The sequence below is a fragment of the Hemicordylus capensis genome, chromosome 4 (genome assembly GCF_027244095.1).
Source record: "Hemicordylus capensis ecotype Gifberg chromosome 4, rHemCap1.1.pri, whole genome shotgun sequence".
NCBI lineage: Eukaryota > Metazoa > Chordata > Lepidosauria > Squamata > Cordylidae > Hemicordylus > Hemicordylus capensis.
The window spans coordinates 15,783,336-15,801,465 of record NC_069660.1 but is presented as its reverse complement, the minus strand read 5'-3'; the positions used below and the strand labels follow the sequence as shown (position 1 = coordinate 15,801,465).

The window sequence follows — 18,130 nt, the reverse complement described above, 5'->3', positions numbered from 1 at the left end:
ATATTTTAGCTTAATATTTTAATTGTGTCATTTTTATAGTCTTGTTTTTCATTTCTGTGTAGACCACCTTGGGATTGTTTTAATGAAAGACAGTATACAAATTTAACAATCAATCAATCACTCAATCAATCAATAAACCCAGCTTTCAGCCAAGGCCAAGGGTGCTCTCGCACCCTTTACCCAGCTGCCGGGTATCACAGCACAGAGATGGGCACATAGAGTGCCTGTCTGAGGGGGAAAACACACACGCCATGTGTTGCATGGAGGGATGCCCAGAGGCTAGAACAACAAGTTCTGCCCCCAGAGCCCTCCACCCTTCTCCGAGCTTCACGGAGCTGCATGGAAAAGGACTTCTGTGCGGGTGCGTGGGAGGTGTGCTGAAGAGGACCTGCTTGATCATCTAGGGGGAAGGGAAGGTGAAAGCAGCTTTCACCCACCCACCCACTCCCCACACACACCCTCCCCACCTGCCCGGGGCTATCATGTGAATTGCCCCATAGCCTTCTTTCCATTTTGGCATGCTTATAGTCTGAACTGTCTGCCGCGAATCCCAAATTGGTTGGCTACACCCCTACTCATTCACAAACCTATCCCTGCTTTTGTGAATGGAATGCTGGTGGCTATCTGTATTGGGGTGCCTTTTCCAAACTGGGGGAGTTGCTAACCTACTGCCACCCACCCGTTCCAAATTAAAACTCTCCAGCCTTAATTAAAACCCTCACTAGGCTGCATCTGACAACACGATAGGAGACTTTGTACACAGGTAGATATCTTTATTTTTCAGATAAACAAAAAAAAATCTTTTTAATAAATCTCTGCTAGGCAGGCTATGTTTAGCAACTACATTAAGTACTAAATCCAAGGACTCGGGGGCGGGGAGAGTGTGGCAGTAGTGGATTAATACATAAAAGGATATTTTCTTTTCCTTTAATGCCTCCTTTAAGTGCTGACCGACAAATAAACCCTGGAAACTTTCTGTGCCCTAACTGGTTTGTCCCTGGGCTTGCATCCCATATACTGCCGCCTTTCATCTGCTGCAATTTAAAGCTTGTTTGCCTTCCATTTACTGATGTTTCATGTCACTTATTCAAAAACTCACAGATAGTTGAGAAGGTCAGATAAGCTTTCTCTGACTCTCTCTTCTCCTTGTTGTTTTCTTGAGGGTCAAAGATACTTTTTCGTTCCCAAGGAGCCAACCTTTGGGGGGACGTCAGCACAAATAAGGTCACTCAGAGCCTTGCCTGTTGTCAACAATGGAATATGAGAGGAACAGGCTGGAAAAACCATAAAAGCAGGACTGAAGAGAAGAACAATGCCATTCCTTTACCTGCAGAGTAAAGGAACAGAAGGAGAAAGACCGTGGAAACAGAACAGAGACCTAGAGGTGTTTCATACCTCCACCTTTGTCACGTGGTGGCTGCAGCATCAAGAGATGATAGGCATGTGCAAATGGTCCATCATAGACAAAACATTGTGTGGAGAGAGGGGGGGGGGGGAGAGAGAGACCCACCTAATCAAAACATCTCCAGGCAGTTTAGAAACCAATTAAAACAAGCCAGTTAAGATACAGGAATTAAAACAGAACCAATTAAGAGCAGTGGCCAACATGATGGGCAACACTCTGCCAATGTTTGGGACCCACTGAGGCTCCTGTGCAACTTGAAAGGCAGCCCTGATGGCTTACAGGGGCATAGCCACCACTGGACAAGAGGGCATTTGCCCCTGGGATGCTGGGGTCTGGGGAGCTGCCACGGTGCCCTCTCCCTCAGGAGGTGCCCTCTCCCTCTCCCTTGTCAGCCTCCCACACCCAGCCAGTGAATGAAGGGCTTGCCGGCCGGACGTTCGAGGCACAGCCCATCTCCTTTCCATTTAAGTGCTGTCTGGGTGCTGGCTTTCTCCGCTGCCCTCTGAGTGAGGCACCCAGCCAGGGCTCGAGTGAAGCGCTGCCTGGGGAGGGGAGGGAGCAGGGCTGCACTGCCTGGCTTCCCAATGCTGACCATGCCCCAATGCATCTGACATTGATGCATGTGATGTGGTTGATGCGCATGTGGAACATAGGCAGCTGCTATATACTGAGTCAGACCATTGGTTAATCTAGCTCAGTATTGTCTTCACAGACTGGCAGCAGCTTCTCCAAGGTTGCAAGCGGGAATCTCTCTCAGCCCTATCTTGGAGATGCCAGGGAGAGAACGTGGAACCTAGATGCTCTTCCCAGAGTGGCTCCATCCCCTGAGGGGAATATCTTCCAGTGCTCACACTTCTAGTCTCCCATTCATATGCAACCAGGGTGGACCCTGCTTAGCTAAGGGGATAAGTCATGCATGCTACCACAAGACCAACTCTCCTCTCCATGATCGATGCCTGGTATCGAAAGCCCCTGAGAGATCTAGGAAAATCAACAGGGTCACCCTCCCCTGCCTAGCTCCCAACTTAGGTCATCCACCAGGGTGACCAAGGCAGTTTCTGTCCCATATCCAGGCAGGAAGCCAGATTAGGAAGGATTCAAGTAATGTGCCGACAATGGGGGTAAGGGGGTTGCTGGCAGGAACTTTCCCCCCACCTCCTGGTGAGTTGCCTATGCCCCTGATCGCGTCGGACAATGGGATGCTGTGGAATGAACTAAAAGTGCTTCTGGGCAACTAGGCAGTGCTACTTCCATTGTTTCCAACGGACAGAGCACTGTGCAAAAACAGTTTTGGATTATTTATTTATTTATTTATTTATTTAAAATATTTCTTCCCCACTCCCACACCCCAGTACACTACTGTTCAGGGCAGCTCACAGCAACAAAATAGATACAATATACAATAAAAGTCATAAAATTAACCAAACTGAGTAAACAATACGGCAGCATTCTGCTGTAGCCCCACCATGCTGTATCGCCGAGATGGCCTTTCAAGTTCTGCAGATGCCCTGGGGAGTCCCCAATGTCCGTGTAGCATTGCCCACCTTGTTGGCCAGTTAAAAACAGTTAAACACAAATGTTCAGCGCTTCAGGTTCCATAAGAGTCCATTCGCTGACTCCCATGGCTTGGGAGAGTTTCTGAGCCACAGGAGCTTATAACAAATCAGTAACAGAGCTCAGAGAAGTGGGCTTCCTAAATCCGTGGAGCTGGGGTTGCTGTCTCCATTTTGACACAACAGCTTTCTCCCCATGCATGCATAAACCATTTCATTTTCTCAATAAAAAGAATATAAGATTTGTATTACATTATAAGACACCCATACAGACATCTTTGCATTTCCGAAGCGCATTTCCAGTGTATGGTGGCACCTGTGCATGAAAGAAGAGTTGGGTGCATGTAATTATGTCAGTTGGCTTCCTAGCAGCCCATATACATCTGATAATATGAGAATCCCCTCTTTGTTGCAGGAGTTTGCACAGGGGAGCTAAGAACACCATTAGATGTGAACTTACTACATCTGTGAAGGGGCTGGTTTTTTGTATGCATAGTGCCAAGTGCATGTCTGAAGCTGCCCTGATTGTACCAAATAAGTCCCGATTTCCGCTAATATGCGGGTGTGCAAGTAACTCCACTCATGTGAGTAATCCCTTTGAACTCGAGGGAGCTGTTTGCATGCCTAAGTGATTTGCATGATCACTGCTTAAGAGCTGGAATTAGTCCCTGCCATCTGTATTTACAATATTCAGCTAATCCAGCCTTTTAGACGCCACAAATAGCCCCCTTCTCTGCGCACCACTATTGATCAAGAGAGAGAGATTTGGTTTGACAGAGGTTTGAGAAAAGCCTCTGAGTTGTCCAAGGAACAGTCACATTATCAGCTTTTCGAAGTTGACATCCGCTCATCCGGTAATGGAGAGTTTAATATTTGCCCTGACGTTCCGCAGCAGTGTCAAGCCACGCTGCCAGCTGATGCCCCAAAGTTTTAGGAGTACAAAAATAAATATCTGAAATGATTTTCTGGTGCCATTTCTGGATGTTACGGATGCGCATGCTGTTTTGATAGCTTTTGTTACACTTAAACGTACTTTGGCAGGGAGAAAGAAGGGAGGGGTTGGGATTCCACTCTCCTGCCCTCTGCATTTGGCATAAATTAATCGGATTGTCTCGCTGTCTTTGTACAGCCTCATCTTGAAGTAATGTTAATTTCAGTGACGAGGCTTATAATATATATATTTTTCCTGGTGTGTTATCCCGTTGACTGTACCTAATCATGTCTTAAAACCTTAAATGCTTGGAAGCTCCTTGAGTTACACTTCCCTTGCTCCAAACCTGTCTTTTAAGTGGTAGCTAAAGGACTATAATCTATCAGCTCTAAAAGTAAATCTATTAATGCAGCAGTAATATACCTTGTTCAAGGTGCATTATTGTGTCTGTACAAGAGCATTCCCTCTATGAGCACTCTTCACTGGGCCAGGTCAGACAATACAGCCTTCAGCATGCACAGTTAAGAATGGGACATGCCAAGAGCGTGCCCACTGGGATGTCATCCAAGTACATGCCACATGTGTATAAGGACCATTCAGATGAATGTCTCCGGTTGAGTCGAGGGTCTCAGGTTGAGGCTGTGGCCAGGAGAGCTTTTTACCAACTGTGATTGATTCGAATTTGCCCATTCCTTGAGGAGAATGATCTGAAAATAGTGGTGCACCAGCTGGTAACTTCCAGGTTGGACTACTTCAATGCGCTCTATGTAGGGCTGCCTTTGTGCGTAGTTTGGAAACTTCCATTAGTCCAAAATGCAGCAGCCAGATTGGTCTCTGGGATATTCCCAAAGAGCCCACATTATGCCTGTTCTTAAACAGTTGCACTGGCTGCCGTTATGTTGCCAGGCAAAGTACAAAGTCATGGTTATCACATTGAAAGCCCTAAATGGCTTAGGTCTGGGTTATCTGAGAGAGTGCCTCTTGCTAAAAGATCCGCACTGCCCAGGAGGGGTCAGTGGCAGCCCGTGAACACACCACTGGGGGGGGGGTCGATGAGAGGATTCCACGGAGCTGAGCCCCCACCAGTGGCCAGGTGAGTGGCGGAGGCAATTCCACCCTGCAGGGGCTGTTGGGCGGCACACTGCTTTGCCGAACAGTGTTCAGGTGTGGCGGGAGTGGAGGTAAGCACCAAATTCATTTACTCTTAAAGGTGCCTCCCACCGCCCGCCCCGCCCAGCGATGTGTTCACAGGCTCACGGTTCACTGGGAAGGGGGTCCATCTCCAGATAAACAGGCGGGGTCCGTCTTCAGGTGCTGGTACATCTGGTGGCAACCTAGCATCAGGCCTTCTCAGTTGCCACCGCACCCCTAGGTTGTGGGACATGTTCCCCATGGATATCAGAGGATTGTCTTCTTTGGAGGCCTTCAGGAGAGCCTTAAAGACCCAACTCTTCAGCCGGGCTTTTAATTATATATTGTTTTAATTATATTATAGTTTTAATTTTAATTTAATTTTAATTAGATTTAATCTGGTTTAGATGTTTCTTGATTTTAATTGTTTCAAGCTGGGTTTTTTAATTTTGTTTTAATGCAAACCACCCTGAGCCACTTCAGGAAGGGAGGTATATAAATAAAACAAATATAAAAATAAAATGCACACACCCACACAATAAAAGGACACATTGGAAGGGTGCTGATATATCCATGGAGGATGTCCTCTTGGGCTCACTCTTGACAAGTCCCCTTCCTAATCATATGTGCCGGGGGTTGTATTGTAAGCCCCAGCCCACTTTATTTTAGACTCTGCTTTACAAGAATTATAAGAAGCAAAGGAGTAGACTGTGTGGTAAGAATTACATTTTTGTGGGATTCTTATCATCATTATTATTTATTTTATTTATTTTTTACATTTATATCCCGCTCTTCCTCCAAGGAGCCCAGAGTGGTGTACTAACTACATTCTTAAGTTTCTCCTCACAACAACCCTGTGAAGTAGGTTAGGCTGAGAGAGAAGTGAGTGGCCCAGAGTCACTCAGCAAGTATCATGGCTGAATGGGGATTTGAACTCGGCTCTCCCCGGTCCTAGTCCAGCACTCTAACCGCTACACCACGCTGGCTCATAATGTTATATGGAAACTTAGAGCTGTCATCTTATGTATTTTATTTATTTGTTCATTCATTCATCCATTCATCCATCCATCATTTTTGTAAAGCACCTAACACATACATCCCAAGGTACAGCCATTTAAAATAATAAAATGAAACACAATGAAAACATTTTGAAAATTGAAAATATTTTTAAAATAGCTATACATACTTTTTCTTTCTTTAGAAAGGCAAGTTTATCATAGTCCTCCCTCTAGCATGCTAATTTTTATTTATTTTTTTAAAAAAAATTTATTTATTTAAAATATTTTTATATCGCCCAAAACTTGCGTCTCTGGGCAGTTTACAATTTACTGCATGCTGGGAACTTTTAATAGTAGATCATCTATCTATCTATCTATCTATCTATCTATCTATCTATCTATCTTGAGGGAGTCTTGAGGATCTTCCTGAAAACAAAGAGAGAAGGAGATGCTCTTATTTCATCAGAGAGCATTTTCTAAAGCCCTGGGGCAGCCACAGAAAAACCCCGATCCCAGGTCACCACCAGACGAGCCAGTGGCAATCGTAACTGAACCTCTCCAGAAGATTGTGACAGGCGGCAGGGTTCATGACAAAGAACACACACTCTTAGAATCCCTGGGCCCAAGCCATTAAGGGCTTTATAGGTAACAAGTAAATTTTAGCCCGTTGAATAACGGGCGCTAGGAAGGGAAGGGCAAATCAGCGGCCGGGCAGACTCTGGGGGCGCTGCTGCCAGTCCGGGCCGGGCCGCCCCCACCTCACATTCCCGGCCGGTCTCCCCGGCCGGGCAAGGGCCCCAAAGACTCCCAGCCGCCCGGCTTCGGCGACGGTGCCAGGCTGCGGCCATGGCTCCACCGCCACCTTGGCCGCGCCGCGTCCTCTGGCCGAGGCGGCGGCTTTGCTGCCGCCTCGGCCAGTATCCCCCGCCGCCGCTTACCCGGCTTCTTCAGGGCGGCCGCTTCTGGCCACCCAAGATGGCCACCGGGTCCTGTTGTTCGTGCCTCCCTTGCTCTGTTCTGGGCATGCGCTTTGCGCATGCCCAGAACAGGCGAGGCACGAACACACGCTTGGTGTCCGTCCACGGACGGACACCAAGCGTTTTATTAGAGAGGATAACCAACACTTTATATTTCACCCGGAAACATATTGGCAGCCAATGCAGTTCTTTTAAAATCGGAGTTATGTGGTCCTTTTGTGTTGTCCAAGACACCAATCTGGCTGCTCTAGTAATTTAGTAAAGTAAAGTAAAGGCAAGTCGATTTCGGTTCCTGGTGTCCACAGAGCCCTGTGGTTTTCTTTTGGTAGAATACAGGAGGGGTTTACCATTGCCTCCTCCCACATAGTATGATGAGATGATGCCTTTCAGCATCTTCCTACATCGCTGCTGCCTGATATAGTACCAGTGGGAATTCAAACCGGCAACCTTCTGCTGGTTATTCAAGCATTTCCCCGCTGCGCCATTAGGTGGTAATTGAGTACTAAAGCTGAATTAAATGTTTAGGAGCAAATATTTTAAATGCAGAAGCCTGGAAGCAGTGATAGGATAGATGAGGGATAACAAACTGAGACTGAATCCAGGTAAGACAGAGGTACTTATTGTGTGGCATTTGGACTTGGAAAGTCTGGATGGGATCACACTTCCCCAGAAGGAACAGGTATGCAGTCTGGGGTCCTCTCTCTGGTGTCCCAGGTTAAGGTGGTGGCTAGAGGTGCTTTCTATGAGCTTTGGCTGATATGCCAGCTGCATCTGTTTCTTGAGATAAACGACCTCAGAACAGTGGCACATATGCTGGTAATCTCCAGACTTGACTACTGCAATGCACTCAATGTGGGCCTGCCTTTGTATGTAGTCCGGAAACGGCAGTTGGAATAGAATGTGGCAGCCAGATTGGTCTCTGGGTCATCTCAGAGGGACTATATTACTCCTATACTAAAAGAACTATGCTGGCTACCAATAGGTTTCTGGGCAAAAACCAAGGTGCTGGTTATAACCTAAACAGCTTTGGCCCTGGGTATTTAAGAGAACATCTTTTTCACCATAAGCCCCACCATGCATTGAGATCATCTGGAGAGGTTCGTCTGCAGTTGCCACCAGCTAGTCTGGCGGCTACTCCGGGACAAGCCTACTCTGTTGCTTCTCCGAGACTCTGGAATGCGCTCCCTGCTGAAATAAGAGCTTCTCTATCTCTGAAAATGTTTTTAAAGTCCCTAAAGACTCATTTTTTTCACCTAAGCTTTTTAACTTGACTATGGTTTAAAACTATTTTAAGGTTCTACTTTTTAATATTGTTTGTTGTAATGTTGTGCGTTGCCCAGAGATGGACGTCTGGTGCGGTCTACAAATTTGAGAAATAAATAAATAATAATGAGGGTGGATAGACCAGGAACATTCCATGAACAAAAACGTTTCTCAGAAGTTCTACATGCAGAACTGGAAAAGGCGCAGAAGAGGGCAACTAAGATGATCAGGGGCCCAGAGTAACTTTCTTATGAGGCAAGGCTACAACACCCGGGGCGATTTAGTTTAGAAAAAAGATGACTGTGGGGAGACATGATAGAGGTCTATAAAATCATGCATGGAGTGGAGAAAGTGGGTAGAAAGAAAATCCTCTCCCTCTCACATAACACTAGAACCAGGGGTCATCCCATGAGATTAATTGCCAGGAAATTTAGGACCAGCAAACAGAAGTATTTTTTTCACACAACACATAATCAACTTGTGGAATTATCTGCCATAAGATGTGGCAACAGCCAACAACCTGGATGGCTTTAAGAGGGGTTTGGATAACTTCATGGAGGAGTGGTCTGTCAACGGCTACTAGTCGGAGGGCTATAGGCCACCTCCACTGTCAAAGGCAGGTTGCCAGTGTGAGTACCAGTTGCAGGGGAGTAACAGCAGTAGAGAGGGCATGCCCTCAACTCCTGTCTGTAGGCACCCAGCAGCATCTGGTGGGCTACTGTGCGAAACAGGATGCTGGACTAGATGGGCCTTGAGCCTGATCCAGCAGGGCTGTTCTTATGTTCTTAAGACAACAGTATTTTCATGCCAGTTTACCACTCTTCACTGCTTGCAGTTTTGGTGCAATTTTAAATGTGATGATAGCCCTAGTAGCAGTGATGTGATCACCTGACAATCAGATTTGGCAACCTCAATGAAGGTGAACAAACAGCCAGTTTGGATGATACTTCTCTGGCCCATGAGATTAAAAGGGCCTGCCCTGATGACTTCCTTGGACGTCCTGACGTCCTCCCAGCATGTTCCTATGTTGCATGGGTTCGTCAATGGTCACACAGTCCGCAGCTAATTGGATTACTCGGGATTAAGGAGTCCTACCTCTGAACAAGATTTCATTATTCATCATGATGGTTAAAGAAAGAAAGGCAGATAGAAAGAAGGCCAGGATGCTTACAGATGAAATTGTGTGGAAGGTGGCATTTTTGGGCAGGTGTTGCTCTTCTATTATATGCATGATTGGATGATGCTGTAGGACAAAGTTCCATCTGCTCTCCACCTCTCACAGTGCAAGGAGCTCTGATTTCTTTGGTATGTAGACACTTCAAGGAGAGAAAGAGACAGGTATGCTGCACAAATATGAAAAGCAGACTCCATCTTGCAGGTTGAGGTTAAAGACAGGTTCCAGATCTGAAAAGTTTGAACATTTGTGCTCTGAAGAAAGGATGGCATACAATGTAATGAAAAAAACTATCAAGAGTTTATGTGAGAGTGAATCTTATATCATGTCATTGATATTTGATATAACAAATTGAGGGAGTTTCAAAATGTATAGGGACTGGGAGGCAGAGAGAGCCCTTATAGTGTGCCTCCCTTGAAGAGGATACATCAGGATGGGGATGGAAGGGAGGAAGGTTTGATTTTCCAGTTCTCAGTACTGAGTATAACATGCTGTGCTATTGGTGCTATAACGATCTGGTTTTACTGAATCTCAAAGGGACAAAGGCAGAACTTGGGTGCCTTCCTTCCTTGAGTTGTGGTTTGGTTTGAGTTATGGTTTTGTTTTGTTTGTGAGATAATATTTTGGCGAGAAATGGAAAGTGACAGCTATGTGTGTGTGTGTCTGTCTGTGTGTAATATTACTTGGTAATTGCTGTGATGAGCTCCATGTCTGGCCTTGAGACTAGGAACATAGGAAGCTGCCATATACTGGGTCAGACCAATGGTCTATCTAGCTCAGTATTGTCTTCACAGACTGGCAACAGCTTCTCCAAGCTTGCAGGCAGGAGTCTCTCTCAGCCCTCTCTTGGAGATGTCAGAGAGGGAACTTGAAATCTTCTGCTCTTCCCAGAGCGGCTCCATCCCCTGAGGGGAATATCTTACAGTGCTCACATTTCCAGTCTCCCGTTCATATGCAACCAGGGTAGACCCTGCTTAGCTAAGGGAACAAGTCGTGCTTTCTACCGCAAGACCAGCTCTCCTTTCTAGCTAGATGAACTTGTGTTTCACTCACTGCTCTGTTCTGTTCTGCAATCTGCATTGCAAGGTATTGTATTCAGTTAAAATGTGGCTGCAGTTGCTCCATAAGCAGAGCTTATGGCTATGCTTGCTGATAAGGGTGCTGGTGTGGCAGCTGTTGCAATGCTAGGAAGTAACTACAAAGTCATAATTGTGTGAGAGAGAGCAACTTGTGCCAGTGATGTTACTGCAGCACAGGCATTGTGGCTGGCAGTGGATTCTGGGTCAGTGATTCCATTTTGGCCATTTTTGGACTGTGTTTGAAAGGTGTGTTCTGTGTTGGGAGGGACAGAATATTCTTTTGTTGTGTGCATATGCAGTGTTTTTCAAGGTAGGTTGAAAAACGCATTGCAAATTGCAATGCAAAACATGTGTGCACTCCGTGAGTACAACTTGTTCTGGCCATAGGAAGCAATGAGGGAACTCAAAACACCCCATTGTTCCCCATGGGTAGCTCCTAGAGACACCAAAGTGGGTTTTGTGGTAGGGCTTGATGGGTGCTCCCTACCACCCAACCCACAAAAGAAATGGCCAAGCAGGCAACTCTTAACATTTTTTTTAGCCTTTCCCCTAACCTTCCCCCCAGCATCCCATTTCTTTCCATGCCTCCAAAAAAGTCTTCACTTTGCATACTATTTGGATATGTTTATTGGTATTCTATATGTGTATTTTGATTAAAAATGGAATCATTTGAGAATAAATACAGCTCAGCACTGTGAAACTGATGACCAGGTGAGCTGTATGTCTGCTCCGTCTGCTGTCTAGGTGCAGAGTTCCCAAGGCCCTGGCTTGCTTCCTAACTGTAAATTCATCTCCTGGTTAGGTTGACCACACACATGGTCCTCTGTCCTCCACCTCCATGAGTCACCCAGCCTGCTCTCCCCAGCCAGGCCAGCAGCTTCACCTCTTGGCTTGAGGCAGGGCAGCCAGCTAGCTTCTGAGACATCCTCTTTGCATGCTGGCACAATAGTGCATGCATGCTCTCCCATTCAGTTGCTGTACTCTACGACTACAAGCATTTATATATGGCTTTTCAACACAGGTTTCACAGAAAAACAAATAATAAGATTCTCCCCTGTCCCCAAAGAGCTCACAATTTAAAAAGAAATGCAATCTAAAAAAAACCCTCAAATAACACCAGCATCAGCCATTGGAGGAATGCTGTGCTAGGGTTGGAGAGGGCCAGTTGCTCTCCCCATGATAAATAGAAAAGATTCCCCAGTGCCTTTTTTTTTTTTTTTTTTTACAGTTAGCTGCTAATTGGGTAATGTTAGTGAGGTAACTGCTAACTTCTCACCGCCACCACATGGAGGAAGCAGGCTGCACCTGCCAGGCCCACCTCTCCGTGCTTCTGCATCTCTGTGCTCCTGCATCTCTGTGCTCCTCTGCAACCTGCCACTGAAGCAGAACCTCCACTAAGGCTTCCCCATTGGACGGATGTTTGGTCAGCAGGAAGGGGCAGGGAGGTGCTATATTCCATCCAGTAGTCTTTTGCAGCTTGTTTGGACGTTTGTCCCAGGAGGGATCCTGTAGAGAGTGTGGGGGAGGAGTCAGAAAGGAGAAGGGAGGAAAAGGAGGAGGAGAAAATGGAGTAGTTGCTGAATAAACCTGTAGTTAATCTATGTAGCGGGAAATGACTTGATTAGCAAACCATAGATTGCCAGTTTGAATCCCCACTGGTATGTTTCCCAGACTATGAGGAACACCTCTATCGGGTAGCAGCGATAGTGGAAGATGCTGAAAGGCATAATCTCATACTCTGCGGGAGATGGCAATGGGAAACCCCGCCTGTATTCTACCAAAGACAACCACAAGGCTCTGTGGGTGCCAGGAGTCAACACTGACTCGAAGGCACACTTTACTTTTTACCTAATCTACATAAAATTTCCAAGTGTGTATGAGGCAAGCAGCTATAAAAAGAAGCTGCTCGTGGGAGCAAAGTGTTCTGAGCAAACAAAATGTTCCAGCTGTGCCCCAGCACTTTGGACATCATGACACATGCAAAAAGAAAAGTGGGTTGGTTCCCCCCAATCGTTTCATGTCCTCTATAAAATCCCTCATTGGCAACCCTAATTCAGGTATATAGAGAAGAGAAAGCAAAGGGAAGACATACCACAGCAGGAGTGGGCTGGTTTAACACCCCTGTTCAACCTAGGGGGCCACATTCCAAACCACTAGTAGTTCCTTGTCTTATAAATCATATTATAGTATTCTCATCTGGGTGCTTTCCAGATTAGCCACTCAAAATGCCTCAAAATGCCTTATTCCAGCAAACCACATTCAAAACGCAAAGCCTGCAGGGGGAGCAGTCTTGCAAAAACTTACAACCTGAAAAAAGTACCTTTTTTACGACGATGTCCTAGCTCTATGTTGCAGCAATTAAATCTGAAACAAGGCATTGGAAATGTGAACGGCACCTTGTTGTCCGCATAGGGACTGCGGTGTCACAATGCAGGAAGTGTCAAAGCACACTTCCGAGATACGTCCTGCCCCGTTGCAGGGTCTCGTCTGGAAAGCGGCCTGGCTGTTGCTCAAGTCTGTGTTAATATGGTCGGGTGTTTTTTGTCCAGATGGTACAGGAGTGGTCCAAGAGAGCCAGCGTGGTGTAGTGGTTAGAGTGCTGGACTAGGACCGAGGAGACCCGAGTTCAAATCCCCATTCAGCCATGAGATTTGCTGGGTGACTCTGGGCTAGTCACTTCTCTCTCAGCCTAAACTACTTCACAGGGTTGTTGTGAGGAGAAACATAAGTATGTAGTACACCGCTCTGGGCTCCTTGGAGGAAGAGCAGGATATAAAATGTAAATAATAATAATAATAATAATAATTTTGCTGCTCCCTGAGAGTGGATGCTCAGCCTTCTCAGGCCATACTGCTGAGGCTGTGGCACACAAGCACTTTCAGAATATGCCACCACAGTACCAAGCAGTGGTCACAGGGTTATGCCTAGCGAGGAAACAGTGTGAGCCCGCAGGGCAAGGAGGGAAAATAAACAGCATGCCCCCATTTGGTGAGGCTGGAAATTCCCTTGCCATTCTCTGCACCCTTCACTGAGATGATATCTGAGGCATCCACTTTGCTTCTTGGAAGGGCCGCACCTAAGAATGTAGCTTTAAAAAGTAACTTCGAACTACAAATTCTATATGAAGTTGCAACATTGAATAGAAGTGCTAGGAATTTCGGGGGTTCATGGCTTGCATCAATCATATAAAAATCAAGCAAACCTCACACTGGGCAACGTGTTAAATAGGTGGGTGACCCCTACCTTGGAGTAAAAACAGATTAAGGCCTTTACAATTTCTCAGTCCCATTCATCAAGCTCTTCACCAAACCGCTTAAAATGACTGAAAGGTGCCTTAGACGGGAACGGAAATTAATAAATAGTATTTTATGAATTGATTCATTTACTTCATTGGAGTCATGTAATTATTTGCTGGACGTTATTTGACATTTGGGCATGCCCTGCTGAAATGAAAATATGTATTTTGAGTGCATCGGCAGGAATGATACTGGAGATGCAGCGTTTGAAAATCTCTAATTTGACTAATCTGCAAAACGATGGCAAAATCTTATTTGAGACCATTTATGTGAATGATTATTTAAGCATAAGTCTCCCCGCCTTTAAAAAAAAAAGAGCTTTGTTAGAGATCTCAGTGAGCAATAAGATGCAGTCACATAACAATATTTCCATTACATTTAATGAGCCAAGCTTGACATGCTTAAATAGACTCTTAAGTGTTCTAATTTCAGGGATTTGAGTATGTTTGCATTGTTTGATTTCCATTCAAGAGAGAAGTGCATGAAAGCGTACAGGGGTTGGTTGCTTTCCTTTCAGCTCTTGTAATGGCCAAGAGCACTCAGAGCCTTGTAATAAAGGCCATTTTATGGCTTAATGACAGTGTTCTATATTGCCATTAACAATTATCATATTTTTTAACAACGCAAGAAATGGGTTTCTCAAAAGGTCAGAGTGAGTGTGAGTTAATTCAGTAGGTGCAGTTCCTTGGGAATGGGAACTGGGGAAGAAGACAGTTTTTTTATACTTCCAGTATCACTGCCATGCACTATACAGGAATTGTGTGCCCACTTAGCCCCCCCCCCACGTACGTGGCAAGGGGGCATAGCCTGGGCTGCTGAGAGCCCGAACCAGCTCTCCCCTCGTCATTTCAGGCAGCATCGCCTGCCTGACAGGACGCTTTCCCCTTTCTCTCCCTCCAGAGAGGGAAAAGGAGGGGGAAACGTTCAATCGGGCAGTCGGATCTGCCTGAATTAATTGGCGAAGAGTTCGCCCGGGCTCTCAGTGGCCCGGGCATGGGAGGAGGGAGTTTTCTCTGGGCTCCTATGGAGCCCGGGCCACGGGACTCGATGGCCTTTTCCTATTGGCGTCCTGGGTTCTTTGAACCCATTTGCCCAATAGTGGCTCCGCCCCAGAAGCACTTCACACACATTTCGGGTTTTTCATTGTGTGTTAGAGTTCATGGGGAATTCTTCATTCATGGGGAATAATTAGAGTGTAGATCAATTTATATCCAGAGTTTAAAAAAATCAACTTTTTGCATCGGTTTTGGGGGGCAACTTTGAACTCACAGTTAAAGCCTCCCATGCTGTCTGGGAAAGCTCCTGGTGACTATTGAAAACAGTATTGGAGATTTTAATGGCTTGAGATTGTTAAAAATATTGTGGGGGGGGGGGATATCCCAAATATTTTCCTCCTACCTTGCTTCCACACAGTCAATTCTTCCAAGGTTTTCCTCTTACCTTGCTTCCACCCAACCGAAAACTGGGAGTACACACCGCTCCCAAACCTAAGTAGAACACAGTTTTTGGTTGAGTGAATGACCTCTGTTTTTAGTTCTGGTACAGCGGGGAAATGACTTGATTAGCAAGCCATAGGTTGACGGTTCAAATCCCTACTAGTATGTTGCCCAGACTATGGGAAACACCTATATCGGGCAGCAGCTATAGAGGAAGATGCTGAAAGGCATCATCTCACACTGCGTGAGAGGAAGCAATGAATTCATAATAATGATTCATAAATAACAATTTAATAATAATGATTCATAAATTCATAATAATGATTCATAAATAACGATTAAATTGTTATTTCTCTGTGTGAACCACCCCGAGCCATTTTTGGAAGGGTGGTATAGAAAATAAAATGAATGAATGAATGAATGAATGAATGGTAAACCCCTCCTTTACTCTACCAAAGATAACCATAGGGCTCTGTGGTCACCAGGAGTTGACACCGACTCAACGGCACATTTTACTTTTTAACTCCACTGAATTTGAGACAATGAGTAAATTTACCTATCTTAAAGTCATACATTGATCAATTAATCAGCTAAAATGCAGGTGATACATACATCTAGAATTTTTTCATCAGTTGACTGTCTGTTGAAACAACTTGCCAAGAAAGGAGTGACACCAAAAATGAAAGGGCTGAAACAAGCACCCTTTCCATCCCTGAGCTTTCCTCTGAAGGACAAACATGCCTTCCGTCCCTCCTTGAGTGGCTACTTTTGTTCACACAGAGCTGAATGGAGCATATGTGTTTGCTTGCTCTCTCGCTTATTTATTTATTAGCATCATCCTCTCTTTGTGCCTGGCGCGCACACGGCACACCGTTATCAGCGCATTCTGGCTTCCTGCACAAAGCAGCTGCCATCTCAATGTGAAGTTGAAATGTTCTTTGCTACAAGGCGGGTTTCCATTATCTCCCCCCTTAATTTTCTTCTTCTTCTTGCTTTCATAAAGTTGCAGGGTTAAAGAGAGCATTTGCTTGTCATGGCAATGCTCGTCAGACGGTGAGGGGGCGGCGGTTTGTTTATTCCTACCTTGTACCTCACATCTCCCCCCACCTTCGGAAATAGCCCCGATGTTCCAAGAACTTCTTTAAATTGCTGATCAGAAAATTAATTTCAGACTGCAAAGCGATAACAGCTCAAGGTTGCCACAGTTACATCTTAACCTGCCTATTTATTTTCTTGCATCTGTTGGAAATGTGAATAAGATTCTCTGGGCAGACCTCTTCATATATTTGCTGTATTTTCCTATGGAAAACTAATCGAAGTGGATGACAGAGAGGTCTCAAAACCAACTCCAATAGACTGTTAGCGAAGACAAAGCCCCCTGTCAATTAATTTCATCAACCTGTCAGGTTAGACACTCTGATTGTAAACATTCATTTTGTACAGTAGAAAAAGCCCCCCACCCTACCTGGCCAGCAAGTAATCCATATATGGATTTTGATATATTGATAAATTTGTAAGGCTGCCTATGAGATCCTTTCTTCTCCAGATTCCCATTTACACTTTAGGCACCGCCATTCACATGTTATACTGAACCAGAGGTGCTCCTGGCCATGGACCTTGGGGATCTGGTCCGTGGCCTCCTGCCTCCAGGGAGGCCTCCAAATGTTCTGGGGGGTGCGTGCCGATATTTCCCATTTGCATGGCTGGGATGGGAGGTGAGCCAAGCGGGCTTCTCCCATGGTGGCAGCAATGGGCACAGCGGCTGGTGGGCCTGTCTCTCTGGGCACACCAAGGCAGCTGCATGGAGCACGTGTGCCCAGCACAAACCAGAAAACAGGGAATTGGGGTGGGGGGAGAGGAAGAGCTGCCAGCCCCTGACTACCAGAGGCAGGAGAGTCCAGCTGCAGCATGGCAAGGACAGGTGCAGGGAAGTGGTGGGGCTCTGGGGAGGCTGCCCCCAGAACATTTGGGCCCCCTGAGACAGGAGCAGAGGCAGGGCAGCAGGAGGATTTTTAAAGGGGGTCCTCATGGCGGCGGGAGGCGGCCTCTGAATTCCCTTCAGGTCTGGGCTGATTTTGGTCCTCGTTGTGCCACTGTGCTGAACACAGATACAGAAGTACACTTCCTATCTGTACCATGCATTTGAACAGCCTGTATCCAGATTCACTTGTAAAATGAACACAGGTACAGATATCTGTAGCCACCTAATGGTGCAGCAAGGAAGTAACTTGCTTAGGGAGCAAGAGATTGCTGGTTCAAATCCCCGCTGGTATGTTTCCCAGACTATGGGAAACACCTAAATCGTGCAGCAGTGATATAGGAAGATGCTGAAACTATATCATCTCATACTGTGAGGGAGAAGGCAATGGTAAACCCCTCCTGTATTCTGCCAAAGAAAACCACAGGGCTCTGTGGTCGCCAGGAGTCGCCTCAACACCAACTTGATGGCACAACTTTACCTTTACCTTTATGGATATCTGTACCCTCATACAACATAATGTCTGAATCAGGCTTTTGTGGAGGAGGAATCCACTGGGCACCATTACTGATGTAAGCAATGTGACACATGAACCGGAAGCTTGTGGATCTCACAGAAATGTCTGTGATTCCTGGAGCATTTCCAGACAACAGGCTTTACTGTGGTTTTATTATGCGGTTTGTCTGTGAGTTCGAATTTGCTCCCAAAACACCGACACAAAAAGTGGATTTTTTTTACCCTGGGCATAAATTGGGCCACGCTCTAATGGACAATGAAAACCCCAAATTGTGTCTGGAGTGCTTCCTGATAGCTCACAGGGACTTTGGGTAAATCTGGCCGATATGTAAACACACATCCTCCATTCCGGAGGAGAAGTGGGCTAAAAGCCTGGACATGCTCCTGGTACAG

At 45.9% G+C, this 18,130-nt stretch overlaps 1 protein-coding gene across 6 annotated transcripts in view; it reads left to right on the top strand.

Moving 5' to 3' along the window:
* The window catches only part of CDH4 (cadherin 4), an 803,867-nt gene that overhangs the window by 533,216 nt on the left and 252,521 nt on the right, over positions 1-18,130 (top strand). The gene's annotated exons all lie outside the window — the stretch shown is intronic.